The sequence below is a fragment of the Sphaerodactylus townsendi genome, linkage group LG02 (assembly GCF_021028975.2).
Source record: "Sphaerodactylus townsendi isolate TG3544 linkage group LG02, MPM_Stown_v2.3, whole genome shotgun sequence".
Classification (NCBI taxonomy): Eukaryota; Metazoa; Chordata; class Lepidosauria; order Squamata; family Sphaerodactylidae; genus Sphaerodactylus; species Sphaerodactylus townsendi.
Genome location: NC_059426.1, coordinates 111,713,852 through 111,725,159, shown reverse-complemented (window position 1 = coordinate 111,725,159; position 11,308 = coordinate 111,713,852). Strand labels below are relative to the sequence as shown.

The 11,308-nt window shown below is 41.5% G+C and overlaps 1 long non-coding RNA gene across 1 annotated transcript; it reads left to right on the top strand.

Annotated features, from left to right (window-relative positions):
- Positions 1-1,128: 1,128 nt before the first annotated feature.
- On the top strand, positions 1,129-5,697 carry LOC125427003. The gene is made up of 3 exons (XR_007243619.1): positions 1,129-1,199; positions 1,835-1,927; positions 5,620-5,697. It is a non-coding gene; the product is annotated as an uncharacterized LOC125427003 (long non-coding RNA).
- The last annotated feature ends 5,611 nt before the right edge of the window (positions 5,698-11,308 follow it).

Genomic DNA, 11,308 nt, shown 5'->3' with positions numbered 1-11,308 from the left:
TCATATTCAAATGTTATTTCCTGAGTATGGGCCAGGCATGAAGTTGCGTGGATGGGTGGGGAAGTCCTGGAGGCATTCTTGCCCACAAGGTCAGACACAGTCCCAATATGGAGTTTCTGAATCAAAACAGAATCCTACGTTTCAGGGCACTATGTTTCAGGTTTGACAGGGCAGCATTCTGGGAGAAAGACTATTCTCTCACCCTCCGCACTACTACAGGTCAGGTTGGCTACACTACATTAGGCTTTTTCCTGCAAGCTGACTCAGCTCCTACACTCATGAGGAGTATTGCAGAATGAGATCCTATGACTGACTTATCAGTCTTTTCCAGCTTTAGCACAGGGAAGTCTCGGGCTACCAGCCTGTCAGGCCTGTGCCATACTTGGCCTGACAGCTCGCACATACACAGCCGGGAGCAGATGGCCTTTCCTATCAATTTTTCTACAAAAAGGAAAAAAACCCTCAAAGTCCTGACACTAACAAATCTTTGGTGAACTCACTTCCTATCAAAGAGCAATCTTACAATTGGGATCTAGACATTCCTGTCCTATACTATTTCCTTAGTTTGGTGAAGAGAGGTTCAGTTCATGCAAATTTATGTAGTTTCTGATTTCCTCATCCTTATGTCATGTTGCATCTAATAAAATTCACTTTTTGGGGGGGATGCTCAAACACCTACCAGTTGGGATCACTTTCTGCCCATGACTCATGAACTGGGAGCTGATTTTTTTCCCTGCAATTCGACTGGTCTCTAGCCATTCAAGCAGTGTTTAAACAGTGCAGTGGTGCTAGCAGTATTTTGTGTTTGAACATTCTCACACAGCCAAGTGAGAGCTCTTGGTTCCCTGCCAAGCTGTCTTCTCAGTGCACAGCTCTAGAGATGGTATAAATAAAGAGTGAGCAAACCAGTCGATCATTTATGTATAAACAGTTTTAAAAAGTATTACTGTTTGGAGTTAATTGAAGTCGTTGATGCCAATGTTATGTTATGCATTTTCTCACACCCTTGTGGAAGTTGTAGTCCCCAACCTTCATCACTCAGTCACCTGACTCAACCATCAAATTACTCTGGGCATGTATCACCCACTGCACACTTGCAAAAGCAGCTACAAGGCAGAAGGAAAGAAACCTCTACCATCCCAGCTATTGTGCAGCCATCAAACTGCACAATAGTTTGGCACATGGTTCAAGTCAAAGAGGTAAGGAGAAAGGGGATCATTTCATGATTGATTGTGGCCTGCTGGCAAACAAAAAAGGGGAAAAAGATACAGGTTCCTGATGAATAATAGAACTCAATTTCTTTGGAGAGATTCAGAAAAAGGGAACTATCATCCCCTTTATGAAGCTTATACAGCAAAATGCATTAGGGCTTCACATGATCATAAAGCTGTTGCCTGTCACTTGTATCTTTCCCCCTTTTTTTGGTTTACTGGCACATTGCTTGGTGTAGCCCTGTTTTTCTTTTTCTCATGTTTGACTGCTGAACATGCTCACAATGAAGTTTTCAGCATCTGACTTATTGATGCAACTGAAATAGGTACCAGGACCTCTGCTCAAGAGACCAATGGCTACTCTAGCTAAGGTTACTAGGATACATGGCTGAAGTTTTGATTGCTTACCAACTCTCTTTGGTGGAAGCCCCATTTGAATGTCCATAGAAACTGCCATTTACATTATTTTTCGTTTACAAGTCTCTAACCAAATCTCAATTCTTGTGATGGGGCTCAGATCCAACCCTATTTGCAGTAATTGTTCTAAGATTTTGTGAGACATTGAATCAATAAAGTGTTTACTGTTTAACTTACTTATCTAATACTATTTTACATTTATATAGGGTCTTTCATCCTGAAAGATTTTGAAGTGCTTCACAAACTGTGCTAACATAATTGCAGCACCAGCAGAAATGCGACAGTAGCAGAACAAACAGGTTAGTGCTGAACAGAAATATACTGGACAAGGGCATTGAACAAAGTGTTTGTTTTGAAAATAGAAAAACTTAACAAAAAGTCTCCTGGGTATTTGGTTTAAATTTTTTAGGTCCCTAGCGAAAACAAATAAATTGTGCAAACTGAGCTTAGGTACTTGTGCATGTATAGGAAATACCCTTTTAACTTCATAACAACCTTGTGAGGTAAGTTAGGTTACAAATGAGTGACTGGCACAAGGTCACACAGTGAGCTTTCATGTCAGAGTGGGGATTCAAACCTGTGTCTCCCAGATCCTAGTTCACAACTCTGACCAGTACACTCACTGGCTTTCATAGTGTTGCACCTATTGAACAGTAGCAAGTAATTGGACCTGGATGAGTCATGCTAGCAAGTTATCTGGTGGTTGATGCCAGACCTTGCCCCCATGAGTCCTCTCTCAAAGGTCATAAAGCCCTGGAAGAGTCCTGCTGTTCCCCCTGCATTTTACTGACTGATGTCAAGATTGGCAGATTTGAAATATTGTAGGGTTTTTTTGCCTAGCAATGAGCCCCGAGGGTCTCTGTTTCTTAAAGCTACAGGCAGTGGTGGGATTCAAATGATTTAACAACTGGTTCTGGTGGTGGGATTCAAATAATGTAACAGCTGGTTGTTTACAAGCACCATTTTAACAACCGGTTCTGTCGAAGTGGTGCGAACCTGCTGAATCCCACCACTGGCTACAAGCACTGCTTCTAATATTTGGTGTATCTTTCAGATTTTTCCACAAACTTGAGGTTTTCCTCAGGTTTGTAAAAAGAACTGTCTTGTCTGTTCATGGCTTCAGTCTCTGGATTAAATATTCACCAATTCCATCATATTGTTCCGTTCCTCACAGTACAAAAAAGATGTCTGAGGGATTTCTTTAAAAAGAGTTGACTTCTTTTTATCCCCCCCCCCCAAAAAAAAGCTGTATCTCATGTTTGTTCCAGTCAGCACAGGTGTCAGAGGAGAAACGAGGCTTTTTCTCACACGACCATTAAGGTCTCTGATCAGTTTCCTTCTCAGCTTGCGCTCAACAGCTTGTGTGATGTTGGAGGGATTCTCCCCGCCTCCATTTCCTGAAGGTTGCCCCATGACATTTGCTCTGCTGGCGCTAATCCTGGGTGTCTTTTCAGCCCGAAGAGTACATAGTTTTACTCAGCTCTTCCTGCCAATTCTGGCAATATATAGTTTTCTTATTTTTTATTTTCAATGAGGTCTCTGTGCAGAAATGCAGACATGAATATGAGAATCTTAGCTGCTTGGAAAACTGGTCTACTGCCCATTGGGAAGCATTGGGTAGACCTGTCCTCTGCTGACCACCTTAGTTTTTCTGTGCAGAAAGAAAAAATGAAGATGGTCCATGGAGCGACAGGTCTACCCATTGCTTCTCAATGTGTGGCAGATTAAGGATCAAGCAGCTAAGGATCTCGTATTCATGTCTGTGTTTTTCTGCAGACACCTCAATTAAAATTTTAAAAATAGGAAAACCATATATTGCTGGAATCAGCAGGATGAGAAGAGTTCAACTATGTACTGTTCAGGATTGGTGCCTGCAGTGCAAACATCCTGGGGCAATTTGCAGAAAATGGTGGCAGGGAAAATCCCTTCAGCAGCACACAAAATGTCAGGCATAAGTGAGGAGGAAACTGACTTGAGAGCTGAACTGTTGGATGGGAAACATAAGACACATCCTGAACTCCACACAGCCAGGCAGGAGATGTCTTACAGATGACTTGAAGGAAAAAAGTCCTCCTCCTAGTGTCTTCAAAATAGGATGACTTGGGCTGAAATAAGGCAGACTGAGGATGTTTGAGAGGGAAAGCTGTGCAGAGTTCCTCCCCAAAATGCCCTTGTTTTGTGTGTGTCCTCAGAATGCCTTATTTGTGCTGTGCAGGGTGAACCATTGAGAATTAGATATAATTATAACTTTTAATTTGTTCATGTTGTTCCATTGGCCCAGATAACAAACCTGTCCTCAATGTATCACCTTCAGAGACTCTTTAAGTATAACTTGTTTAAGTTTGTCCATCTGTTGACATTAGGAGTGAAGATTCAGTAAACCTGAATCAGCCAAAAACCTGGAAAAAAACTTTATTGAGTTTTTTGGTTTTTTTATTTACTGCCAAAAAAACCCCCAAGAAAATATGACTTGGCTTTACCAGCTTTTGGAGTGTGGGGGGTGGGGAGAGAACTGACCTCCCCACCTCTGCTACTTCCCAAGTCCACTTCTGCTACTTCCCAAATCCACATGGACTTGAGAAGGCATGGTGGAGAAAACTGAAATTTTTGAAGTATAGGCTTTACTGAAAATTTCCAGGTTTTTAAACTTTAACCCAAAATTTACCAAAAAAAATAAAAATACTGGAGCTCATACCTAATTGACAGACAATGAAATCATGTAGATACCCATAGCAGTAACTTGTATCATAGTGATGAACACTGCCTACAAAAACCAGGAAACTGTGCCTGCCTCAAACTTGTGCTAGTTTATATACAAGAAATCCTATCAAGCAATTTGCTGCTTCATGCAAGGTTTGTTTGAATTTGAGAGTAATATAGGCTTGGCAAAAAAATGCATTCTAAGGGGTTTTTAAAATTAGAACTTTCAAAATAAAGATTAGTTTTGAAGCAAACGTTTTCTGAGTAATAAATTTTGTATTGTGTGACAAACCAAAAATTAATTTTGGAGCTGAGAAGGCACTGTTTACAAATGAATAAAATGCAGTGAAGTAAAAAAAAAGAGAGGGGGGGGGCTACTAAAAGAAAATAACATGGGAGACTCCCTGGAACAGATAAATGGGGGAAATAAATGGAATGAATAACTGGCAGCATTTAATAGTCATTAGTTCAAATAACTGGGAAGCAGAAATACAAGTGGATCCACTTACTGTTACAAGATAAAGCTTTTTAAAAAACTACTATTAAAAATGTTTCTCTAATGTTTTATTAGAAAAGCCTTATTGCCTTTAAGTACTGTGGTTAAAACTTTCATAGTTTACCTTGAGAAGAGCAGATAATTAGCTCATGCCTACTTACTCGGGCTTAGAGAACACACTGGTCAGGTTTTAGAGAGAATGTGATACCAGGAAGGTAATAGCCTTGCTCTGCTACAGTGTTCTATCCCTGACTGTGTTCTAGCTCTAAAAACACATGCATTTATTAAATGGTCTAAATAACCTAGAAAGTTTCCTTTAATGATACTCCACCTGCCACAATTAATCTTCTCTTGTGATGGACACCTGTAGGGAGGATGGGGGTGTTTCTATAGATACTATCTCTACTCAGGTATGCTAATGGTTAGACAAAACAAACATGTGAATTAAGCATGTGTTCAAGCACAGCCCAGAATTTTCTACAAAGCAGCAGGGATGCCTTGCCAAAGTTCATGGGAAAGAATTTGCTGAAAATAGAAGGCTTAAAGATGGCTAGACAACTTGCTAATTATATGCTTGGCTAATTCTGAACAGACAAATATAACTTTTATGATAAGGCAATGTACTGCTTTGTCTCATGGTGAGGCATATGCCTAGGGAGCACCCCATTACCTTACCTATGAGCAGATGGTCAAGACCCCAATTAAAAATCGAGGCTTAATTAATAGGATTGGACTTTTCAGAATGAACAGAAAAGTGCAACTTTTGTAAACTTTCTGTTTCTGTCTTTTGCACAGAATTTCTTACATCTGGTTCTTGGTGCAAGGAAATCTTGAACATTTTGCCAAGTGTGCAGAGGTGGATAGAAGAGGGAAAATAAAAAATTTCAGTTCTGGATATTGCAAAGATATGAACAATGTACTGTAATCTGTGAAATAAATCATACAGATACATTCCTACCAAGCCACTGGATTCAACTTCTGTAAATTCATATTTTGTAAGATATCAGGTAGTCCTTTTATTTAATCTTAGGAACTTTGCAGTTGTGACTGTCCTTTAGTTTGAGAAGTATTTTTTTACCATATAAAAATGCTCTAGAAACACACACATATTTATTTATTTTTATTTCATTGGATTTATATCCTGCCCAATCCCCAAAAGAGCTCTGGATGGGTTACAACAAGGTTAAGACATTCCATAAACATTCACATTAAAAGTATAAATCCTAACCAACAATTTAAAAATGCCGAGATGATAATTAATATAAGTTCATTCTTCCCACCATCACCCCCTCCTTCCTCACCCCTCCCCCTGGAGACTGAAGATGTTATACTGTGTTCAATCAATCCGGCTGACTAGTTGAGAAAGGCCTGGTGGAACAGCCATGTCTTGCAGGCCCTGCAGAATTGACATAATTCCTGCAGGGCTCTGACATCACCAGGCAATTTGTTCCACGAGGCTGAAGCCAGAGCTGTAAAAGCCCTGGCTCTTGTCAAAGCCAGCTGGATATCCCTCGGACCGGGGATCACCAGGAGGTTCCCCTCCAGTGAACGGAGGGGCCTTGTAGGGTAATATGGGGGGATGCAGTCCCGAAGTTATGCAGGTCCACTTCCACTTAAGGCCTTAAAGGTCAATACCAATACTTTGAAAATGATCTGGAACTCAACTGGCAGCCAGTGTGGCTCTCTAAGAACTGGCGTTATATGATCACAGCTGGCTGCCCCAGTAAGCAGCCTTGTGGCTGCATTCTGAATGAGCTTTAATATCCAGATCAGAGACAAAGGTAGGCCAGCATTGAGTGAGTCACAGTAGTCTTTTCTTGAAGTGATCATTACACTGATTACTGTGGCAAGGTTGGAGAGATATGGAGCCAGCTGCTGCACCTGTCTGAGATGGAAAAAGGCAATCTGGGCGGACCTTGTGATCTGGTCCTCCAGCGATAAGCTGGATTCCAGAATCACACCTAGACTCTTGACTGATGCAGCTAGATGTATAGCTGCACTATCCAGGGTTGGCAGCCAGAAATCCACAAGTCTCTCCCCCCGACCAAGCCAGAGAACCTCCGTCTTCGCTGGATTTAACTTCAGTCTGCTTGCTTTCAAGCAGAGGCGTAGCTGGGCCAGAGTATGCTGGTGCGCACTCTGGCTTTTTCGCGCCCCCCACCCTTCCACCACTTACTTTATGAAAACTAGCAGGCTGGCACCTGCTCTGGTAGAAACTACATTTCCCAGGGTATTCTGGGAAATGTAGTTCCCACACTAATGGTGCAAGGCCTTGTTCTCCAGCCTGCCTTCGGTTTCCCCTAAAAGTAACTGTGTCAATGAGGGGTGTCACTTGCAGGGGGCCTGGTAATGGAGTTCACATTCCCAGGACATTTTGCCCCGGGGAAATGTAGTTCCCACCAGAACAGGGAAGGCCTCGTTCTCTCTCACCTGCTCCTGGTTTCTAAAGCAGTGTGGAAGGGCACCCAAGGGTGCCGAAGGGAGAGAATGTTCACACTCTGCAGGGCTTCATTATCTTACTTTAGGAATGGAGCCGTGGGGTTGGAGTAAACAGGCCTTCTGAGGAAACTACATTTCCCAGGACACCCTGGGAAATGTAGTTCCCACCAGAACAGGAAGGCCTGTTCTCTCACCTGCTCGGTTTTCTAAAGTAAGTGTGGAAGGGCACATGGGAGTGCTGTAAGGGAGAAATCCACACACCCGTGGGTGCCCCCACACTTACTTTAGAGCTTTCCGAGCACAGGCTGACCTTCCTGTTCTGAGTAAGGCTCATTCCAGGAGTCTCCTGGGAAATGTAGTTCCCATCAGAACAGGCAGGCCTGTTCTCCAGCCTGCTTGGTTTCCTAAAGTAAGTGTGGGGGGCACCACGGGGGGGGAAGGGGCTGGGGGGAATTTCCTCCCCCACGTGACCCAAATCCATGAACTCGGTGTGTGGCACACCCCCCATCCCCTGGGAGCTTTGCCAATGCTTTCAACCAACCTGATATCTGTATCAACTGTGCCAGGAATGATAACATTGGTTAGGATGGCTAATTGTCTATCCAGGCAAGAAATGCAGTTTCTCCAGTGCCCACAACAACCTTACATATAACTATGTAACTATGTAATGCTTCTACATTTTCCAGGCATGCTCAGCAGTTGGAAGCTTCACAGTTCCTCTGTTTGAACTACAAATTCTCCCTGAATGCAATAATTCATCCCCACAGCTATCTACCTAATTTCATTTCCTAGAGAATGATAAATGGAATAATTCCAATAAAGCCATAAATGGAAGAGTCCTTGATCCCAGGTCTTGCATCTATTTGGAATTCTCCATAGATGACAGTGGTAGATTCCATCAATGAACTATCACATGAATTGATTCAAATATTACAGCTGGACTCAGGAAATGGATTATTTGGCTTAAAGTGCACACAACTGTCCTAGAGGCATCAAAATTATGCCTAGTCCTTAAGGTTCATTTCCCATTTTTCACTGGGAAAGACAATTTTTGCCAGTCCCAGGGAGAAGCAGAACTCTGGTTTCTTTAGCCTATGAGCTCCAAATGAGCAAATGTACACATGAAACTACTGAGTCCATTTGTTTGTCATAGTCAGTACTGTCAACACTGTTAGGCTGTGGCCCTCCAGTCTCTCACTCCTCCTGTTACTTCATCATCTTGACCAGAGATGCTAGAGACTGAGTAGGGAATCTTCTAAAAACAGATGCTCACCCACTGACATATGACCTTCTGTAGCCATACTTCTGAATTAATGACATCAGCACAGGGAATAGAGAGAATCCAGTCGCACAGGATGAAGAAACTGGTAATTACCGAGTTTATTGTTGTGTATGTGTGTGAATGGTAAGAGTGCATGTGGGTTAGCTGCTGAAGTGAAAATTATGTAAAAACTAGGTCTCACTATGTGCATTATTAAATAAAGCAGCTAGTCTGTGCACGTGAATATATTTTCTACATATGTACACACATTCCTGGCTATAACAGGAAATATGATGAGCTACTAACAAGGTTACAGTAGTTTTAAAAATTAAAAATATTTTCCTACCATAATTTTTTTAAAAGGGAGAACATTTAATTGAATAGAGACAACTCTATTTTACCAAATAAAATAAAAAGGTACAGCCAGAGGCAATTTTTTTTTTGCAAAAAAATCAGTAGCCCATTTCAATTTCAATGAGATTACTTACTAGAAAATTAAATACATTTTCAGTTAAATGTAATAATGAATTCCATTGTCTGTGTTGCTCAGGCAGAACTACAATATAATTGTGTTTAATACAATTAAACCTGGTCTCTATTAAAAGTAATAATGCAACCTATTGTCTACATTATTCAGGCAGAACTACAATACAATTAAAGCCTTGTATCTGCAGAGGGGATGAGGGTGCTTATTGCAGTCTCATTCTGAATGTTACATCCTAAGGCTCTTCTTCCTACTTTGGTTTGCTTTTCCATTTTACAAAGACCCACTATTACTCACTATCAGGATGAAATGCATTTGAGGGGATTTAGTGCTTTTATCATTGCCAGAACCGTTCCGTGCATATAACTACATTAGGATTGCTTCAGCGAAGAATTTGTGTAAGATAGAGGCCATGACAGACTATAAGGGCAGCACAAGAACAATGTTTGAACTACAGTCATTACTGTACAGAAGATAGTTTTGGGGCCTCTGCCTTTTGGGATTATAAAAGCTCTTGTTAAAATGCAGTCAGGGCTGAGATAATCTGACCTTTGGTGCTAATGCATGGACTCTGAAAGATTCTCAGATACATTCTGCATCCAGGAATTAACCCCTCTGAGAGTGACTGGGTTCTGTAATAATAATTCCACTGTCATTCCTGATGTGAACTTTGGCACTGACCATGGACCTTCCAAAGGCAGTCTTCATTGCTACATCTCCTCCATTTATTTTGACAAATGTTTTAATTATTTAGTAAAACAAAATATTTAAAATATAAATATAAAGTGTTTAAGTAAGTAATAAATGTTTATTTGGCACGCTTCCTGACCAATGTCCAGCCCCTAAGGAGAATGAGCTGAAAATAGTTGAATACCATGTTTTCTGCCTGAAGAACCATTCACTCTCAGTCCATAGAGATCAGTAAGTGCACATTAACCCCTGCCCCTGTGACTCAGCTAGATTCATAAGGGTTACTTAACATATTCGTAATTCTGACTTAAATTGACCTTACAACTCTTTCGTTTAGGGCTAGGAACTCCAACAGAGAATTCTCACTATCTCATCATAACAATTCTAAGACTGGATTACAAGAAACCATGATAATTAAGCTAGTATAAAATTTGGTGTAAGTTTGTAGTGAAGACCTGCCCACTGGACATTAAAATAAGTTCCTTTCAAGAACAACAATACCTGTGATTTTTGATTTGATGAAGGCAAATGGTTATGAGCAATGTCTATCAAAGATAATTTTATTTTACCTTTTCTCCACCCTGACCTGGAATTTCAGGCTCACAATAAGGAGGCAAGCAATGGTAAACCACCTCTAATAATTTCTTGCCTTGGAAACCTTACAGGATCACCCTAGTCGGCAGCACATTACACACATCCACTTTTCCTCCAAAGAGCCCAAGATAGCTTGCTTAGTTCCCTTCTTCATAATGTCATCATAACAATCCCGTGAGATGGATGACACTACTGCCATGGAAGCTTGCTAGCTGACCCTGTGCCAGTTGCACACTCTCAGCCTACTCTCACAGAGTTGTTGTGAGGATAGAATGGAGGAAAGGAGAACAATGAAAGCCACTTTTATTGTTCAATCTGGTGTTGTGCTAAATGTATGCTTGCAAATATTATCTTTTTAATAAATACTTTTTAATGTTAGATGCTGGTAGCAGTTCTCTGAACCACATAGATTTCCATGGTCTCAAACATGCATTTCATGAAGGAAGTGCCAGGAAAGGGTAAGGCTGGCAGGTGGCAAGTGGCTATTACTCCAGGGTTGCAACAGGCCAAAAAAACATTCCTTTGGGAAAGCAGAAGACACAGAGTTGGAAAGGAAGCTGGGGGGTCCTGACCCTCTCCTGTGGGAAACTCCTATGAAGGTAAGATGGCGGCAGCATTTACCCTCAAGAGAGAGAGAGAGAGAGAGGCCCCTCCATGAGAAGATGGGAACCCCTGGGAGGGGGCTGAGTAGAGTCGATCCTGCAGGTCAAATCAGACATTTCCTGCCACTGTCTGTGTGAATTCTGCACCCATCTGAGATGGGAATTAACCCCCCCCCCCCACACACACACACAAACAACCTTAGCAGGTTACATTATGAACCAGAGAGATAGCAGCAGTATTTTTTAGGAGCAAATGGCAAGTCCCCTAACACCTCTAGAACTGAATGTCTTTTAACTACGAAATGCTGGCAATTCTTTATGACAGACTTGCAATTTCAATACTTCAGCTTTTGTTGCCCTAGTCAGTTTTAATAGCTGCCTGCTTCAAACACTTTTAAAGGTGATGTAGGACTG